The 20387-nt window shown below is 36.9% G+C and overlaps 1 long non-coding RNA gene across 1 annotated transcript; it reads right to left on the bottom strand.

Moving 5' to 3' along the window:
* Positions 1-9247: 9247 nt before the first annotated feature.
* On the bottom strand, positions 9248-10369 carry LOC124460754. The gene is made up of 2 exons (XR_006954759.1): positions 10271-10369; positions 9248-10083 (listed from the first exon to the last, which is right to left on the bottom strand). It is a non-coding gene; the product is annotated as an uncharacterized LOC124460754 (long non-coding RNA).
* Positions 10370-20387: the final 10018 nt, after the last annotated feature.

Genomic DNA, 20387 nt, shown 5'->3' with positions numbered 1-20387 from the left:
CTCCACACACAGACAATACTCTAGCGATTTTCGCAAAAGAGTGCTCTCAATTTCTTTATCTAGTTTGTTTCCGCATAAAAAATATATAAATTTAAAAAAATTTCAATTCATATTTTAGGGGTTGATTGTAAAAGAACAAAAATATATTCAACCAAGTTATAAATTGTTGAAGATATTCGAAGCTGAACTAAATATGGAATTGGATAAATTATCTCTAAGAATTGCAGACCTTTTTCAATTTTAACATTAGTTTTTAATTCACTTGAACCTCTTAAGATCTGGACTTAGGTATAATTTCTTTTTGTATACAATTGACAGTTCTTTCTTTAACTATTCTTAATTAAATTTTTACTAAAAGCAGCCAATTGTAAAGAACTTCTAGAAGAAAATAATCAGCCTTGTCTAAAGAGAAATCAATGAAAATGTTGTAATTTTTGGGGTTTTCATTAGATCTGGTAAAACAATATAATGCAATGGTCAAAATAAGATATGATAGCTGACTTAAGGTTCAAACTTATCAATACATAGTTTTTCTCGAGTTTTAAATTATATATACACAAAATTTGCCTACATTAAAATTATTACTATTATTAATTAATGAGCAGGAAAAGTGTATGTGTGACTTTTCTTCCCATTTTTCATGGGGGGGTGGAGGGCGAGTGCTTATGCCAAAAATGGTGTCATATTGCCCCTATATACATATATGTTTATGGAATATTTATTACCTACACAAATTGTATTTTATAATTTTTTTTATCTGCCATTGGTAATTGTGTGAAATGGAATGAAAATGGGTTAGGTAAGGTTATGGAAACATCACACCATACCGACCCACACTACCCCTCTATAAAGACCTCCTCCTTCTCCTGCTTCTCCTTCCCACTTATTGGTCTTTAGTTGATGTCTGTTGTCTCACCATTCCCACCAATTCCATTCCATTTTCATTATTGTATTATTCAGCGATGATATCCGTGGACATTGACATATTGTCGACCGATTAATGAGCCCAACAGCAACAACAACAGCGTCGAGAGTTAAGCGAGCGTTGATTGTTTTCTTGAATGGAAATAAATGACAGACTGAGTGGACTGTTGACACAGGCATTTGATAAATAATAATAATTTGCACTACCCAAAAAAAAAAATCAACAAAATATACACATATATAGGTGTATATATACAGTTTCTTCTTCTCTCTCTCACTCTCTTTGTATCTCTTCTCTACTCTCTCTTGGGGCAATATATATGTATGTAAAAGCAAATTTGTATGCGTCTTTATCTTATCGCGATCACGTTGCATCTGACGATGACGACGACCAAAGACGGCCAAAACCAAGATGCTGAGAGGATGCGCGTAAGTTTCACGTATTTTCATGCACGATTAAAGCCTTAATTTTTCGGACTGGACAAAAGAGCAAAGGCAAAAGCGAGGAAAAAGAGATTCCTTTTGGTTTTATTTGGTATACTTACATACATATGTATATATATACATATATAGTAGTAGTATCTGAAGTCTCTCTGCCTAATTAATGGTTTGCATCGGCTGCTTATCGCCCGGCACGCATCGGGATCGTCGTCATCGTCTCCATCTCCATCTCCATCGTCGTCTTGGTCTTGGTCGTCGTCATCAGCTTTGCTTTTGCTAAGTGTTTCGATGCCTTGGCGGCGGCGGCACCTGATCAACTCAAAGAGGCTAAGGAAGAGCCGTTCAGCAGATTTTGCTTGATATTGCGTAGAAAATATTTTTCGTTTCGACTGCTTCCCGATTTTTATGAGCTGTGTGTAGCACCACATTGCACATTATTGATAATCCGCAAGGATTCCGCAGAGGGTGTTGTCAAAAGAGTCTCTCAAAGTCATATTCCTTAAGCTTTTGCTGATAACGGGCAACATTGTTTTTTATTTTTCTTGTCAGAGATATGAAAAAAGGGAATGACGATGGTTGGTAGTGGTTGGTAGGGCGATAGGTGGTTCGAGGGGATCTACTGTGTTTGGGGTGTTGCGTGATAACAATCGAATTGGTTGGTTGGTTGGTAGGTAGGTAGGTAGGTTGAAGAGAAAGCTCCAAAAACAGTTGTATGTAGAGGAAGAGCAACAGAATAAACCAGGCAGAAAACGAAGAAGAAGTATAAGAAGGCGGAGCTAAAGGCATGTACATTTTGGCGCTCGATTGGGCAACTGGAATTCTGATCGTGAGCAAGATCTCGATCCCCAAGCTGACCGATAACGGATGAAGCAACTACATGAGATGCTGCTCCTGCTCCTGATGCTGATGATGATGATGATGAAGAGGAAGCCCCAACATGATCAAAATATAAAATAGTATGTGATAAAAGTGGGAAGAAGGAAAGATATATCCAAGCGTTTGGGTGGGAAGAGACTCTTTACACGCAGTTTAGTGATCAGATTAAATCTGAACTGCAAATTAAAGCAAAATATTTCAAGTAAAAATTTTTGATCTTTTTCTGCGAAATAACAAAATGAGAAAGTTCTCCCTCCCTATCGATCGATCGATTATGCTGAAAATTATACATATCTGTATATTAAGGACGTAGGAAAAACAATCATTTCGATTTAGATGCACTTTTGCATTTTTTAGATACATATTGTATGTATATACATATGTAAAGTATCTCAAAATCATTACAAAATAGCTTTATTAGCTTATCAAATAATCGAAATATCTGCAAAAACAAACTGATTTCTCTTATGTAAGAAAAACTTCATAATTTAAGATTTTATTTCTTTCTCTTTAGGTGTTTTTTCACAGTATCAACAAGTTTTTGTATTTTTTTTAAGTATCATAATTAAAATAGTTATATACAAATATTGTTTAAAAAGAAACTTAAAGTTTCGAATGGTTTTTTCAATTCAAGCTTTCAATATTTTGTAAAATTTTGTTAAGTAATTGTCTTGAAATTTCATTTTCAATAGAAAAATGAATGAAATTTGCAACTTTTGTTGACTAAAAATTGATTTTTATGACGATTTTCTTAATTAATTTGTTATGAACTATCTATTTTATACCATTCTGAAAAGTTTTTAATTCTAAGGATATTCCAAAGAAGTTTTATATATACATATATCTGCATATATGATACTTTAGCCTGGATGTGCATTAATTATGTGAGATAAATTGAATTTAGTTTGCATTTTCTTATGGTATAAATTCAAAAATTGTTTTGTTTTATCATTTAGTTTGATCTTGATCTTCAATAAGCTGTGAAGACAAGTGCAAAAGCCTTTTTCGAATTGTTTGCTCGATTGATTGAAGTTGAAGTGAGTTAGTTGGCTTCTGTTGGGTTGACAGTCACGTTTTTGTTGGCATCATCTAATATAATTTGCTTTCTAAACTTAACTTTTTTGCCTCTTCTGTTTCTTCTGTTTGTTGGCATAGCGCAAAAATCTGATCAATGACTTGACAAATGAATGGTAACAGATTTCCATTGCTTTGGTTTAGATGGTGGTTTCGGTTTGTCAACAGATCGTGTATACGACCAAAAAAAAAAAAAACATTTTTTAATTGTCATGCGATAAAAGCAAAGCAAAGCAAAAAAAAAAAAATCCACAAAAAAAAAAAGAATAAATCTCTCCAATCTCCTCTCGAGTTAAGGCTTAGTTCATGATCTTGAACATGACCATGAGCGTGGAGCGCGCTTAAAGCTGGTGAATTGAGGGATGCAGATGCAGAGGAGGAATGTAAAGAGTGTGGTGCGGTGAGGTGGGGTGGGGTGGGTCGGGGTTGCAGTGGATTTGGGACCCCCAGACCCACCAGACCTGCTGCTGCTGCTGCTGCTGTTGATGGTGACTTCCAGTTTTAAATGAGCTCGCATGTTCGCGACTCTCTTGCGACTCTAATTCAAATTGCATTGACTTGTCCGCTGACTTTTCAAATACATATTGCTGGCTGCAACTACATACATACATACATACATACATATATAAGTAGATAGTTAGGTTGGTAGGTAGGTAGGTAGATAGTTAGGTACACACATACAAACAAACATATGTACATTCAATTCAATTCAATTAAACAACCAAAAAACTTTTCTATTTTGGCCCCAAAAAAAAAAACAAAAAAAAAATGTATAAGACAAACAAAGCCAACAACAAAGTGTTAAACGTGCAACGGTTTGGGGTCAGTTCCATTCACTTTTTTCATTTCGTTTTAAACTGGAGTTAAGTGCTATTTGAGGTAAGAATTTTCATTACGTACTCGTACGTGGTGCATACTCGTATTGTATAGGATGGTATGGTGTATGGTGTATGGGAATGGGGCATGGGTGGGTTGTATGGGGAGACGACACAGACAGACAGAGAGAGCGAGAGAGAGAGACAGAGACAGTGGGAGACAGACAAACACACAGTTTGCATTTTGGAAAAGTCACGACCCACTTAGCCAGCGAAGAGTAACGGACGTTCGAAAACAACAAAAAAAAAACCAACGTTCGGTCCAAAAGTGTGTCTATAAACAAATCGGCCTTCCCAATCGGTTCCAAATGTACATACATACATATATATGCATCTTACTTATCACATCGTATCGTATCGAAACGATCACAGTGACTCACACAATTCTTAGCTTTAGTTTTTGGGGCGAAGATGCGTTGATTAATTGCCCAGCAAAAGCTTTCAAGTGAAATTCGTGTTTTATGTTTGTTCATTTTCAACAAACATTTTTCTTCTCAGAGAGCCGCGTGTGAAGAAAGTGAAAAAAAGAAAAAAAAAAACGTTAAACTTGTTGGTGGTAACAATAGCTGATAAACAGAAAAAAATAAAAATACATTTTGTCGCCTTTCGAAAGAGTTAAAGACAGACAGACACCAAAGAAAAAAAAAACGGAGAATACTATATAGGTACACAACAGATATATAACCAAATGGTAAAGATGTGGAGACTCATCTGTGATTTATTTGCTTGTCAAACAGCAACAACAACAACTACATTTCGGTTTTTTTAAACGATGCGGGAAATTTCTTGAAGAAGACTTAAATGTTCGTGACCGTTAGACAAATAATATTAAAAAACAACAACCAAAGAAATAGTAAAATAGAAAAAAAAAAAACGAATAGAGAAATAGAGACATTGTCGCCACACACACAACATCATCAACGGCTATTGAAAGGCAGCCTCAAGACAAAAAAAAAACCAAATCCCAAAAAAACCAAGTTCATTTACATAAACAAAGAGACTCGTCGATGTTGATTCTTTTGGCCTAAAACGCATTTTTTTCTTCTCAGTCTTTATATTATTTTTGTGATTTTTTTTTTTTAGTTTGGTTTGGTTTTGGATATTTTTTTTTTTTTTTTGGGATTTTGTACTCTGCTGCACGCGCTCATAAATCAAAAGGCAACTTGTTTATAACTGAAAGCGATCAATTAAAATGTTAACGCAAAAAAATAACCAGAGATGGGCAGAGTTTGGGTTAAGATGGAAGATGATGACGACGATGATGATGATGATGATGTTGATGATGAGGATCGTTGATCGGCTGATGAGGCTTGATCGTGCCGAATTCTTCTCTTTTTTTTGTGTTTTTTTTTCTTCTTCCTCTTGCCCTCCCCAGCTCCACACTTTGTACTCTCTCCTCTTGGCATTCTGTCGGCCTAATTCTCTTCAAAAAAAAAAAACCAAATAAATATATATATATAAAATATATACACACACACACACACACACATAAACATGCTTATATCAGGAAGCATTTAAGCCCTGAAATTCCAGTTAAAACCCCGAAAAAAGAAACTTAAAAGCTGCTAACTGCATTTTGGTGTCAACATTATGGTAAATGAATTGGATTTTATGGCCACAATCGAAAGCTAATCAATTGTTCGAGTTGAATGAGTCAAGATTGACTGACTGACTGACTGACTCTTGGTGGGGAGAAGGTGTAATCGGAAAAAGGTAAACATACGAGGTAACTTTACCTTTACATCACCCGTAAGTGAGAGCATAAAAATCATTTGGAAATTTTATTGACCGTATTCAAATGATAAATATTTAAAATATGTGATACAAGAACACAAAAACAGTCTCCTTAGTATGCCAAAAGTAAATGAATTGCTTCTGTTTTCTTGGATTATAATCTATCTACTTATACTCTTAGCTTTTTTAATGAATTTGGTAAAAGTTAGGGCCAAAAGAGCTGATATCAATTAATTGAAACTTTAAATTTATGGCAAAAGTAAGTAATAAAAAAATGTTGTACTAGATTTGTTTCTCAGAATAATGTTCAAATAATATTTGACCTATATAATATTATTTATCTATCTATAATTACAATAAAACAGAGAATGAATTAAATTAAAGACCTTAAATTAAATATATATATTTTAACTTTTATGGTAAGTCATTGAAAGTAAATTTCAAAAAGTAGGAAAAGAAAATAAATTGCAAAATTAAAAGTAGAGTAATAATGCAATAAAATATCAAATCAAATATAATATTTAATATATTCCGCCATGCATTAACTTATGGTGAGTTTATTCATATTTTTCAATTAATTCACACAATTTTTAATTTGAAATGGCAAACGTTAAGGTGGGACAAAATGGCGCACTTGGAGTCGGGGTAATTATTGTTATATATTTAAATATGACTTGCCATTTAAGCTTTATATTAATAACCACAGTAGAATTAGACGGCTCAGAGTACTATATCATATAGCTTCAATGCAAAACGTTGCAATTAACAGTTATACGACAAATTTCTACAAATTCAGAGAGTAGAACGAATTATTTAAAAAAAATATTTAATTATGTTCACAAACTTAAAAAAGTCACTCGAAGAATACCAATATTTCCAAAACTACTAACTACAGCTCAATACGGTATATATTTTCTTAATACAATAAAATAACACAAAAAAATTAACCATTAACAACAACAACAAACAATAACTAATTTCATTTAAATAAAGTATCTGTGAGATGATGTGAATTGAGTTGCCAAAATTAATGTAGAATGTAGATTCATAATCTTTGTTCGTGTGGAAGGATACGGCTGAATTCGAGCTATACAACTTGTGCTCTGTAGCTCTTATGGTCTGGGCTGAGTTGGCCCTGATACAGACGGACGGACAGACGCGCGGACATGGCTATTTCAACTCGTCTCGTCGTGCTGATCAAGAATATATGCACTTTATATGGTCAGAGATGATTCCTTCTATGTGTTGCACACTTCTCACTAAAACTAATATACCCTTTTTGCAAGGGCATAAAAATCGATAACAAAAAAAATGAACTCTTATTTTCATTTCAAAATAAGAGTAGGCCTTGTGTTTCTTCTGTCATTTTCATTGTCAATACCCCAGATCCGATTCGGATTCATTTCAGTAGCAAAGCACCAGAGCAAGTAACAACATTAATAAGTCTCTAAACAAAATTAAGGTAAGTAAAAAAAACCCAAAAAACAAAAATAAAAATATCCTGGTGAGTATTGATTAAAGCGAAAATCATAGAATAGAAAGGGTTTGCCTTAGGATATTCAACATGGAAAGGCGACACACACACACCCTCTAACAACTGACGGATGTTACTGTAATCCTTTTTCGAACCTTTTCTTTTTCTCTTCTAGGACATTGCTCGATATTAATGAGGTCACCCCGGTTACCGAATACAATGGACGGCATTCCATGGGAGCAGCCAATGGAGACACTGTAGATTGGTTGGCGCGATCTTGGGGCCTAATGACGACTTATTTGAACGACTTCATTGAATGCCTATTTCAGTGACGTTCTGGTCGACCATTGGGAGTGAATTTTTCGTGGAAACGTTTACCCACTATCGCCGATGAGAACGACACCGTAATTCGCGTTCAATGAAGTCGCTTCGGTAAGACGTCATTTTGCACCATGTATCGCGCCAACCAATCCATAGTATCCTCGTTGGCTGCTGCGATGAAGAGCCGCCCATTGTAGTCAGTGACTGGGGTGACCTCATTAAACTCTGGACAGCGAACGTTTCTGAATCCCCGAAAAATCCCAAAGAAGTCTAGCAGATTGCAAGTTTTTGGTACACTCCGAGGAAGAAACGACCACAACAAAGGGCCTGTTCCCTGGGAGTTCACTTAAGGGAGCCGCTGTCCATTTACCTCTTTCGGTTCCATTTCATACTCTCACGGGGCGCAGCCTCGCATACCGCATGCCTCCACCACAGACGAGGTGGTCTGCAAGCTCCTGTTACTGGATTCAAGGACCTGTCTGAACTTTGATTCCAAGAAATCTCACTGCTTGATCCAAAGGAAGGACAATGCTTGAGCTGAGTTCGGCGCCCCTTCAAAAGCAACGGACGCCAATTTGGCCGCACAACTTCCAATGGAACGGAGCTGGTCCAGCACGATGTCGCAACCCGAAGCGATCGTGTTTGAATCTTAATTCTATTGCAGTTTAAGAAAAAGAATTATAAGCTTCATTAAAAAATATTTAAAAAAAAATGTTAAATCTTGTGAAAATTATTTTTTTCGACCGATCGTTCCTATTTAAGCTAACGAATATTAATTTGCCATCTGTAGATCTAACGGTCTAGGCAGAGTTTGCTCTGATCTAGATGGACGGGAAGATGTTGATTCGGATGACTATTTCTCCATGAGCTATGATGGCGGCAGTTTTGTCTGCATAGTCACTCTCTTTGGATGCTATCAGTATTGATTGAGTATAAATTAAATAAAATACAAGTTTAAATCATTAAATATGACGACAAACTCTTTTCTTTTAAGTTTCTCTATTTTCTTTAGATTCTTTTTGTACCATTTTTTAAGAAGAGTTGTCCATAATTTGTATTAGAAGATAGATTCAAAATAGTAAGATATTGCCTTTTATTAGCTCTGGATTTTGTTCAAGAATCAACAATCTAAGAATAATTCAAAAAAATCAGTCAAAAATCTCACAAAGCCATTTTTAATTACGGAGTGAGTTTAATATAGATAAGATTTAAGCACCGATCTACAAAATGGTATGTCGATTTCTATACTATTTTCTTCACTTTAATACGTACATATATCCTTTTTATACCCTTGAAAAGGGTGTATTAATTTTGTTCAGAAGTGCGCAACGCAGAGATTAATGCATCCCAGAGTATATTCTTGATCAGCATGACCAGACAAGTTCGTGCGTCTGCCCGCTCATCTGGATCAGAGCAAACTCTGCCTAGACTGTTAGAGCTACAGATGGCAAATTAATATTCGTTAGCTTAAATAGGAAAGATCGGTCGAAAACAGTAATTTTCACAAGATTTAACATTTTTTTTAAAATATTTTCTAATTGGTCTTTTATTTCTTTCTCTTAAACTGCAATAGAATTAAGATTTAAACAGCATCTCTTCGGGCTGGTCGTGTTGGACCAGTTCCGTTCCATTGGAAGTTGTGGAGCCAAGTTGGCCTCAGTTGGTTTTGAAGGTGCGCCGAACTCAGCTCAAGCATTGAGCCCTCCTTTGGATCAAGCAATGGGTTTTCTTGGAATCAAAGTTCAGACAGGTCCTTGAATCCAGTAACAGGAGCTTGCAGACCACCTCGTCTGTGGTGGAGGCATGCGGTATGCGAGGCTGCGCCCCGTCATAGCACGAAATGGAACCGAAAGAGGTAAATGGACAGCGGCTCCCTTAAGTGAACTCCCAGAGACCAGGCTCTTTGTTTTGGTCGTTTCTTTCTCGGAGTGTACCAAAAATCTGCTAGACTTCTTTGGGATTTTTCGGGGATTCAGAAACGTTCGCTGTCCAGAGTTTAATGAGGTCACCCCAGTCACTGACTACAATGGGCGGCTCTTCATCGCAGCAGCCAACGAGGATACTATGGATTGGTTGGCGCGATACATGGTGCAAAATGACGTCTTACCGAAGCGACTTCATTGAACGCGAATTACGGTGTCGTTCTCATCGGCGATAGTGGGTAAACGTTTCCACGAAAAATTCACTCCCAATGGTCGACCAGAACGTCACTGAAATAGGCATTCAATGAAGTCGTTCAAATAAGTCGTCATTAGGCCCCAAGATCGCGCCAACCAATCTACAGTGTCTCCATTGGCTGCTCCCATGGAATGCCGTCCATTGTATTCGGTAACCGGGGTGACCTCATTAATATCGAGCAATGTCCTAGAAGAGAAAAAGAAAAGGTTCGAAAAAGGATTACAGTAACATCCGTCAGTTGTTAGAGGGTGTGTGTGTGTCGCCTTTCCATGTTGAATATCCTAAGGCAAACCCTTTCTATTCTATGATTTTCGCTTTAATCAATACTCACCAGGATATTTTTATTTTTGTTTTTTGGGTTTTTTTTACTTACCTTAATTTTGTTTAGAGACTTATTAATGTTGTTACTTGCTCTGGTGCTTTGCTACTGAAATGAATCCGAATCGGATCTGGGGTATTGACAATGAAAATGACAGAAGAAACACAAGGCCTACTCTTATTTTGAAATGAAAATAAGAGTTCATTTTTTTTGTTATCGATTTTTATGCCCTTGCAAAAAGGGTATATTAGTTTTAGTGAGAAGTGTGCAACACATAGAAGGAATCATCTCTGACCATATAAAGTGCATATATTCTTGATCAGCACGACGAGACGAGTTGAAATAGCCATGTCCGCGCGTCTGTCCGTCCGTCTGTATCAGGGCCATCTCAGCCCAGACCGTAAGAGCTACAGAGCACAGGTTGTATATCTCGAAGTCAGCCGTATCCTTCCACACGAACAAAGATTATGAATCTACATTCTACATTAATTTTGGCAACTCAATTCACAACATCTCACAGATACTTTATTTAAATGAAATTAGTTATTGTTTGTTCTAATGGTATATTGTTTGTATTATTTTTGTTTCTTCTTCCTGAACTATTTATGGTTTTGAAATTCCTTTTTATAAATCTAATTATTGGTTATTGACTTCACTTTCATCGATTTTAAGAAGTGTAAAAAGTTTATTATTCTTATTTGCCTATATTAATGGGATATAATCACACACACACACACAAACTTAGGAGTGGTTTAACTGTTTAACCCAATATTAAGATTATGAAAAACTGTTGCATCTTCGTTTTGGGTTGGGTTTAGTCTATTGAAATGATCATTTTGAAATGCATTTATATTCATATACATAGATTGATCAATATTCTGGAGAAAAATATGTATCTTAGGGCACGGTTTGGTTGATTTGATAATCTCACATTTCCATGCCATAGAGATTGAGATTTTCCTCACCATTTTCGTCTTAATATAGCCATATTATGATAATTCATTTATATACATATATAAATATTGTTGTTGTTTTTTTCGTATTTGTGTTGTGTTTTGATTTTTTTTTCTTTTCGTTTTGGAACCGAAACCTACTCATATTATCGCATATCATGTAGGTCAGAGCATAAAATAATTATGTAAATCCGAGAATGCAAATTCAATAATGCAATCAGAGACATATTGATAGACACCTGATATGTGCGATGGTATAACAAGTTAGATGGAGTTGGGGTATAATTTATGAAGTTTATGACAAATATGATGACAAATAAAAATAATAATAATAAGAGGAGATAAAATAACGATCCAAAGTGAACTGAAACGCACAATTTTTGTTCGATTTTGATTTTTTTTTTCTTCTTCTTCTTGTTTTTGTCTCATTTTTGTTGAATGAAAAACGAAAACAATGCCATTTTACAAGACACTTAACGAGATGTGGAGTGAAAGCTACGAGGTTTTTGTTACTGTTTGGACGGTTGGTTGGTTGGTTGGATGGTTGGATGGCTTGGTTACTTGCTTGCCTGGCTGGAAGCTTCTTTCTCGCGTGGATGGTGATGGTGATGGTGGTGAAGTGAAGGCATCGAATGGAGTGGCTGCAGATGGATTGGAGTGTAGAGTGGACCAAAGTGACGTGGCTTGTTTTGGCATACAAGTGCCACTTCACTTGAGTTTCGAGTCCAATCTAAAGAAGCACAAGTGAGCGCAGACTTTCGGTCTAGTGTCTACTACACACACACACACACATACACACACACACCACACACACTCTCTTTACACTCGACGCTTTTTTTTTATATATTTTTTTTTTGTTTTTTTGTTGTTGTTGTTGTTGTTGTGTGTTCCATCCAAACGTTTTGTGTCTAATGACAGGCAAACAAACACACAGACCTCAAGGAGCTACCGACTCCAACTCCAACTTTAGCTCTAGCTTCAAGTCTAGCTTTAGAGCTCCAAAAACTCCACATAGCACATAGCACATAGCACATGAAGGAAACGACTTTGACTTTCTCATGAATTTGTTTGAACAAATCGAAAGAAAAAAAAAGAAAGAGAGAGAGAGAGAGCTAAGAAATAGGCAAGAAAAAGAAGACAAAAAACCACAAAGTAAACGAAGAGATTTATAGCTTTTTTGCCATTCACCAAATTGTTAGGCGACAACTAGGACAAAACTGTTTTTGGTCAAAAATCGAAATTAGAGAGACAGAGAAATTGTCGAATGCGCGCACACATACATACACGACATATATACACACATACACATAAATATACATATATAAAATAAATGATAAAATGCTTAATGCTCAGATCCTGCCGGCATTCGGCAATTGGCAACAGGTTAAATGGCTAACAAGCCAGCTCAACTCGAGAAGTCGACGAGTCAGGTAACTACCTAGATACATACATACATACAAATGAACAAACCAAGATACATCCATATGAAAAAGTATCTCATCTTTAGCCAGCTAAACGCATGCGCGTTGACCGCCCGCTGTGGTACACATTCTGAGAACTTTCCACTTCAATTAATAACTAATTTGATGTGTGCCGCGGCGGTGGATCGCGGTGCATTTTATCGATTTGGACAGCACACAACGAGAACATCAGCAGCAGCAACTATCGTGGCTAGAGAAGGGTGCACATACGCAGGAGAAGAAGGCGGTGCGACGGTTTTTTGAAGCACCTTTTTAGATGTGGTTGCTTGTGCTTGAATGTTACTCTCTGACTCTGACTCCGACTCTGACTCTGGCTTGTGTACCCTGCCGTTTTTTCGATCCAATTGATTGAGAAGGGTCGGTTTGCTTGCTGAGACTGTCCATCCGTCCGTCTATCTGTCTGTCAGTCTCCTCTATACTCCTCCTCCTCCTTCTCCTCCTCTTTAAGCGGCGCATGTGACAGTGAATGTAACCAGCAGGAAAAAAAAGGGGGCGTGAGAAGGCATTAGAAAAAAGATTAAGCATATTCTGGAAGGTAGAAATAATAGTTGATTGGTCTACCCAACCCAACTATATACAATTTTCTTGAGGCGGGGCAAAGGAAAATGTTCAGTAGAAACGGAAGTATTAGGATAAATTTCTTACAAACTTTGTTTTGTTTTCATTTCATGGAAAAATTACATCCAAATGCATCTTTTTGTATCTCTTGTTAAATACTTTTAAATGATCACAAATATTTATCAGTTGAATTGTTTTAAATTTGTTTATTGTTAGTAGGAATGTATTGAAATTAATCCCAATTAATTTTGAGCTAGACCAGAAAGGGTTAAAAGCATTTCAATTCAATTAAAATGCTTGAGAGTTTTTCATTATGTTACATTTTTTAGTAAATTCAACGGTTTCAAGGACAAAAACTTAGTTTGATGATGTTCTGACTCTCTAATTTCATAACTAGAGGTTAGTCCTGTTTTTTTTTTCCTGTTGTTTTGAAAATTCCCATGTTTAGTCAATGAGTTATCATCATTTTGGCATGACCAATTGAGAATCTTTGGTCGTATGCGTTTTTCCTTCCACATCCTTCATTCTCCTCCACCGCCCCCTGCTCCCACAGAACGCTAACGTGGTCCGCACAACCATTTGATCAGCTGGCATTTGATAATTATGGCTTATTGTGGCTCTCGATCCCCAAGTTGGTTGGCTGGTTGGCTGGTTGGTTGGTTTGTTGGTTGGCTGAGTTAAGTTCTGCTCTCTGTTCTGTTCGCTTGTGTTCTTGCACCGCCCGCCTGCCGTGTCAGGCAAAATAAATCACAGTCTAAATACCCAAAGCTGAAGTTTAGGCCCCCCTTTCTTCATATTTTTGTTGTGCTGTGGTTACTTTTTTGCACTGCAACACTTCAACAATAAATAACCAAGTCATATTTTTCACCTCCGTTTGGCTGTTGTTGTTGTTGTTGTTGGTGGTGGTGGTGGTGGTGTTGTTGTTGAGTCACTTCCTGGTTTTTGAACTCCAACTGGAACTGGGCACATTAACGAGCATATTACCTACTATCTGCAAGAGGAGCTCTGTGCCAAGAAATATGCAAAATTGTTGGACTGTCCAGAGGTTGGGGCTAAGGCTGAGGCTGGGTTTTGTGGCGGACTGGTGGCAAACAGGGGGATTTGGCTTGGAACTGAGCTGCAAATCATTAACATCTCTCCGACCAACAAACCACCACGAACATATTTCTGCACGTGACCTTATTTCCCCCGCACTCTCTCAGAATGTGCTCGGTTGTTGTTGTTGTTGTTGCTGTTGTTTTGGAGCTATTTGGTGGTGGAGAGCCTTGCGGTTGCCTATGGTTGGGGGCCCAGCAACATCATTTTTCGATCACGTTTTAAGTGTCTTGCGCCGACGTCGTCGTCCCCACCACCACCACCACCATCATCATCGTCATCGTCATTGCCGTCATCATCATCGTCATCATCATCTTCTAGGCAAGTTAAATGATTTAAAACCAACACAAAAAAATAGAGGAAAAAAAAATATCGTGCCAAGTGCTGCATATTGCGCACATTTGAAGCCCTCCCCGAATACCAAAATCGCCAGAGCTGTTGTTCAAGCCTGAGCCAGTCACTCACTCAATCCGTTAGATGGAGTCGACGTAGGCCACGTAGTTTCGTTGTGACTGCGCTGATTGTTTGGAGGTTTTTTTTTTGTTAGTGCTTGGTTTTGGGTTTGCTTTGGTTTGGGTCTCTCGTCGTTTGTAAATTTTGCAGCGCTGCCTAACGACAGTCTCCAGCATCAGATCCGCCTCCCCGCCACCCTCTCAACCTACTCTTGTTCCGTCTGCTATTCCGTCTGCATCTCGTAGCACTTACTAAACTGCATTATCACGCCTCTCCATTGCATTATTGGCAGCGGCGGCAACCGCATCGCGCCGTCTTTGTTACCCCCATTCGCTTGCTCGCTCGCTCGCTCGCTCCTCCGGTTTGTTCATTTCGTCGGTTCGTGTAGGTTAAGGTGAAAACAAGACGAGACACATTTACACTGTCCGAAAACTTAACTATATGATATGCAAATTAGGTTTGAAATGTTCTAAATTTGCTAAGTTGCTTTTCCTAGAAGTTTTCCTTTTGCCATTCGATTCTTATGATCAGAAAACTAATTCATTGAAGGCTCTTAAGGAATTCTCTTTTTATTTTGAAACTTTTGATCGCATAGAATCCTTAATTCACCTGCTTATAAGTACATAAATGCAGTGAAATCTCTCCATGAGGACGCCTTAAAAAGGCGAACACCTCCATGGGCAAACGGCCCATTGAAAAATCATAAATCGCATAAAAATTTCACTTGAAGCAGGATATTTGTTCAATAATCCACTTTTCACATATAATTTCCATTGTTAGGTAATTATAGGAAAACAATACGAAACTAACAAAATCGATTAACAAGCTTTTATTTAATTCAGATTGTAAGAAACTGCTTTGAAAGGATCACAAACTTATCTTAGACGTCTTTGATCCTTTCTGAAATCAATAGCTAAAATGTCAATCTTAAATGCGAAAAGCTTTCATTAAGAAGAAATTTTCATTACCATTTCAAAAATTTAGGCAAATTTTCTGGAGCTTGTTCTCATTGTAAGCATTTCTGCAAGTGCATTTCTTTTTGGCGTCCAGCATTCGGCAACGATCCTAACTACACTTCACTAAGCAGGCAGGCGAAAGACAAAAATATATATATATACATATATATCTGACAGATGCGATGCGCAGACTTGCGACTTGGATGCTACGATTCGTTTCGCTATTCACATTTAGGTGTCTACTTAAAAAATCAAAAAGTTATACAACAGCTTCCCCTCTGGATCCCTCCATCTGCCTCTTCTCCACCCACCATGCCATGAGGGGGCCACCCCCGCCTCCATTTGTAAACACAGAGAGAAGGCTCTTTGGGGGTAAACCGCAAAAGCTAACCGAAAAATGAATAAAAAAAGAAACACGCTACAAAAATGACGTGGCAAATAAAACAGAGCGTTGTCTCAACTGGACAGTTGACTGTTGGTATGTACATACATACATACATATTGCTTAAAATGTGTACATACTTTTAGCTATATACATAGATACAAATATTTCATTGTGTGGTGTGAATGTTATGGAAATTTGTTAAGTTCTGCCCAAAAAGATTTGCACGAAAGTTGTGAAGTTTTTTATTTTTTTTTTTCTTTTTTTTATGATTATTATAATTTTTCTCAGATTTTTCACACCAAAATAACAAAAGATTTTAACTGAAAGATGGAGATGTGGATGTGGATGTGGATGTGGCTTGGAGTGCTGGTCACCAGGTGATGTGTGACAGCTTTATTGGATTTCAATTCCCAGACCTATGCACACATATGTATGGCCTGGCATGGCATGGCATGCCTTAAGAGAGGAGTAGGAGTAGGTGGCACTGCTTGGCGGGGAGTGGCCTAATGGAGTTGGAACTCTGAAGTTGAAGCTGCTGATTACAATTGGTTTAGCCAGCTGCTGATTGATTGAGAGCCTTAAGTCGTCATCATCGTCATCATCATCATCATCATCAGCAGCAGCAGCAGCAGCAGCAGCAGCAGAAACTTCATCATAATCAACAATAATGATGAGTTGGTGGATTTTGGAATTGTGCTGACTAGAAGTCCTTGGCATAAGATGGTTGTTGTCTCAAGGAGTTTTGATTGGGAATGGAATAATGGAACAGTTTTTGATTGAAGATTAAAAATGAATTCGCTGTGTTTGTGGGCTCAAAGTCCAAAATAACCACTTCAAAAAATGGAATGTGTCTTCTTCTACTTCTTTATTTTCATTGTGTTCTTGTATTGATTTAATAAAAACAAGCCAAGAAGCAAAAAAAAAAAGACCAACAATGTTATTACAAAATCAATTGCCAACTTAATGACTTCTGGTAAAACTAAAAAATTAATCATTATTGAAAAAAAAATATTGCAATTTATTTGTAGAGAATCTTTGGAGCAGAAAAAAAGAAGGTTTAATGTCATTTTTACAGCAGTAGTTGTAAAAATTAACTACATGCACATTTTAAGTAGATATTATTTTTAAATTACTTTATGCGTTACAAGTTTAAGTACCACATAATGCACAAGCAATTTCAGTTAAGTAAAAGGGCGGTATTTGTGACCTCTAAACTTTTTGAAAGGTTTAAAACCCAATTTCCATTACTTTGGAATTCTCCACAGACAGGTTATTGGCGGTCAATAGGGTAAGCTTTTCTCTCATTTACTTTGGAAATGTTTTCGAGGCACCCTGTATGAACACCACATGGTGTGTCTGTGTGTGAGGATAAGTGGGCAAATATTGATACAAAGTAACTGCTAGAAATCAATAAAGAACTTCTTCAATATTCTTTGTCATTTTGGTTTCGTTTTCGATATTTCTCAACAATTTTCTCTTCTTGGGGTTTTTTTTATTTTTTATTATTAAGGCCACCTAGTTAATCCCGAGAAGAAACTGAACAATTTATTCAAGCCATTCTTCTTGTTGTAAACAAAACGAAGAGTAGTAAAAAGAATTCTCCATTCAATTGTGTGAGACTCTCTGTGTGGACATGTGCAATTTTTCGGGAACTATTTGTGGGGTAAACGACCAAAAATTAAGACCATAAATAAACAACAACAGGAGAAAGGGAAGGGCAGAAGGCAGCAAGATAGAAAGAAAGTTGATGAACAACAGAATCGAGTAGAACTAAACCGAACAGATTGTGTGTTCCTTAAGCCCTAAAAGAGAACGCATACATCTACTGCAGCGATCGATCAAAATAAATCACAAATGTATAAGAAAATATCAACAAGAGGCTAAGCCGTACAATTGTACGCACAATTTTCCAATTTTCCGATTTTCCACTCTTCCTGTGAGTTTCCCTTCCCCTCTCTCTCTCCATGTTGTGGGTCTGTGTTTTGGGTAAACAAACGTTTTGCGTAACAAAAGAGCGACATGACTAAGAAAACGTTAAAGGAACAAAACGAAAAAAAAAAGAAAGAACTGAAGAAAAAGTATCCGCTAGAAGCAGCTGTCAGAGCTAGGCACAAAAGACAACAACACGGTAAGAAACGGATAATAAAGAATGCAGAATGCAGAATGAAAGAGAGAGAGAGAGAGTTGGTCACATTAACTCAGTCCGAAACAAAAAAAAAAGGCCTAAAAAGGACAACAGCTGGCTGGGCTATCCTGCTGCGGGAGAAGGACAACATTTCGAGACGCTTGGCAGGAGAGACCAATGGGTCGTTGTTGCTAGATTTTCTTCCTTTTGTTAGACACGGTCAATTGCTTGGAAATTTGTGGTATCCTCCTCTCTTAGCCAGGTATCTTTGGAAAATTACAAAAAAAAAAAATATTGTGTGGTCGCACTGCGGGCCCATATATCAATCTAACAACAATAAAATTGCTGCGGTTGAACATTTCAGCGGCTGACACTAATCATAGATCAAGCGTAAAGGCGTTGATTTGTTACCCGAAATAGAAGGCGGTCGCGGTGCTGGTCAGGTACAAGAAATACCTTCTCATTCCTAAAGCCGAAAACTTTTGACTTTTTGCCCCGTTTTCCCGAAACTCATTAGAGAACAACTGAACCTCAATTTTTGTTGCAAAAACAACAAGAAGCAGCAACAGCAGCCGAAGAAGAAGCTGACCAAAAAAGTTGCAAAAAAAAAAAAATCTTAATAAATTCATCAAAAATCAACGCCAAGCATCTCACGACTCTCAGTCAAAAAATCAATGCCAGTCGATCGTCAAAGAAAAACCAAAAACCTCTAAAATGAACAAAAAAAAAAAAAAAGAAAAAAAGAAAGAAACACCAACTTACAAATATATTTAGCATTTTGTCGCTGCTGCTGCTGCAACGGACACGTTTCTGTCCAGGCTCAGGCTGAGGCTCAGGGTCTGGTTGTGGCCAGGTTAGCCGGTTTCATGGTGGAGGCGTCTTTACACATTTGCATGCTCAAACAGCAATCGATCACAACAGCAACAGCAACAGCAACAGCAACATACGTACCAGCAGCATTCAGAGCTTCGGCTAAGATCACCAACGTTTACGTTCACCCATGTTGGCATGAAGCTGAAGCTGAAGCCTAAAGTTGAAGCTGGTTAGCCTCAAACTGGTTTAGTCTGCGTGTACCACATGCAACCGATGTGTGGAGAGAGAAAGACTCACTCACTCACTCACACGGGGTAAACAGTATAAAACGTATATGGCTCAGGCTGAGATTTTTTGAATACCTCCTTTCAATGTGCAGAGCATTCAAAGGGTATGCAAAACTTCAAGTGTCTCAATATCATATGAGAATCATATCAAAACTTTGACACTTAACTTGGGAATGACTATTTCTATATATAGGATTTATTTTCTACCGCATTCGATGTCTATATTAGTTTGATTTTGCTTTGGGGTATCTATTAACTTAGAGTTTTCTTACATTATAATTAACTAGACTAACTAGATTACTTAATAATATTCAAATCTCAATTGATTTGACGTTAAGAACACACTTTGGAAACCATTTTCATTTAAAATTTTTGACTTTCATTCAATAATATTTAATAAAGAACATTGAATGAGATAGTTCCAACTTTACTTGTAAATACAAATAAAAAGCTAGCTAATCGAATATTAAAGAAAATTTATTGAATAAATGTAAATAATTGATAATATTTTATTTTAAAATGTAAGAATTATATATAACATAAGTTAGACTTAGACTTAGAATCAGAAAAGATCTCAAATTGAAAGAAATCTACCAAAATGTAAATAATAAACATTTAAATTAAAAATTAAAATTTTGTAGACCCATTCTTAATACAAAAAGCCTCTGAATTTCATGACTAAATGACTATGACTGAATAAAAAATAATTTTCAAACGTTATTACATAGCTGTAGTTCAAAAAATAATATCATCTGGGTTTAGTTTTAATTGAATTCTAAATGAATTTAATAATGCAATCATTATTAGATTTATTAAGTCCATACAAAGTCTATAATCATTTCTTATAAATTTAAAATTTTGTTTTTATTTCTAATTTCCGTATTGAATTGTTAGTTCAAGTTAATAATTATACTAAGTACTTTGTGGTCGAGTTTTTTGGCCAGCTGTTCTGCTGTTTCCTTGCTTGGATCGTCTACATACGTTTTTGGTGGTGGTTAGGCGGCTGGGTCTGGGTCTGGGCCTGGGCCTGAGCCTGGGCCAGGAGCTGGGCAAAGTGGAGGTTAA

Source organism: Drosophila willistoni (assembly GCF_018902025.1).
Source record: "Drosophila willistoni isolate 14030-0811.24 chromosome XR unlocalized genomic scaffold, UCI_dwil_1.1 Seg8, whole genome shotgun sequence".
In the NCBI taxonomy this organism is placed as follows: Eukaryota; Metazoa; Arthropoda; class Insecta; order Diptera; family Drosophilidae; genus Drosophila; species Drosophila willistoni.
Note: the sequence above shows the minus strand (reverse complement) of the source record. Positions and strands in the feature narration are given on the sequence as shown.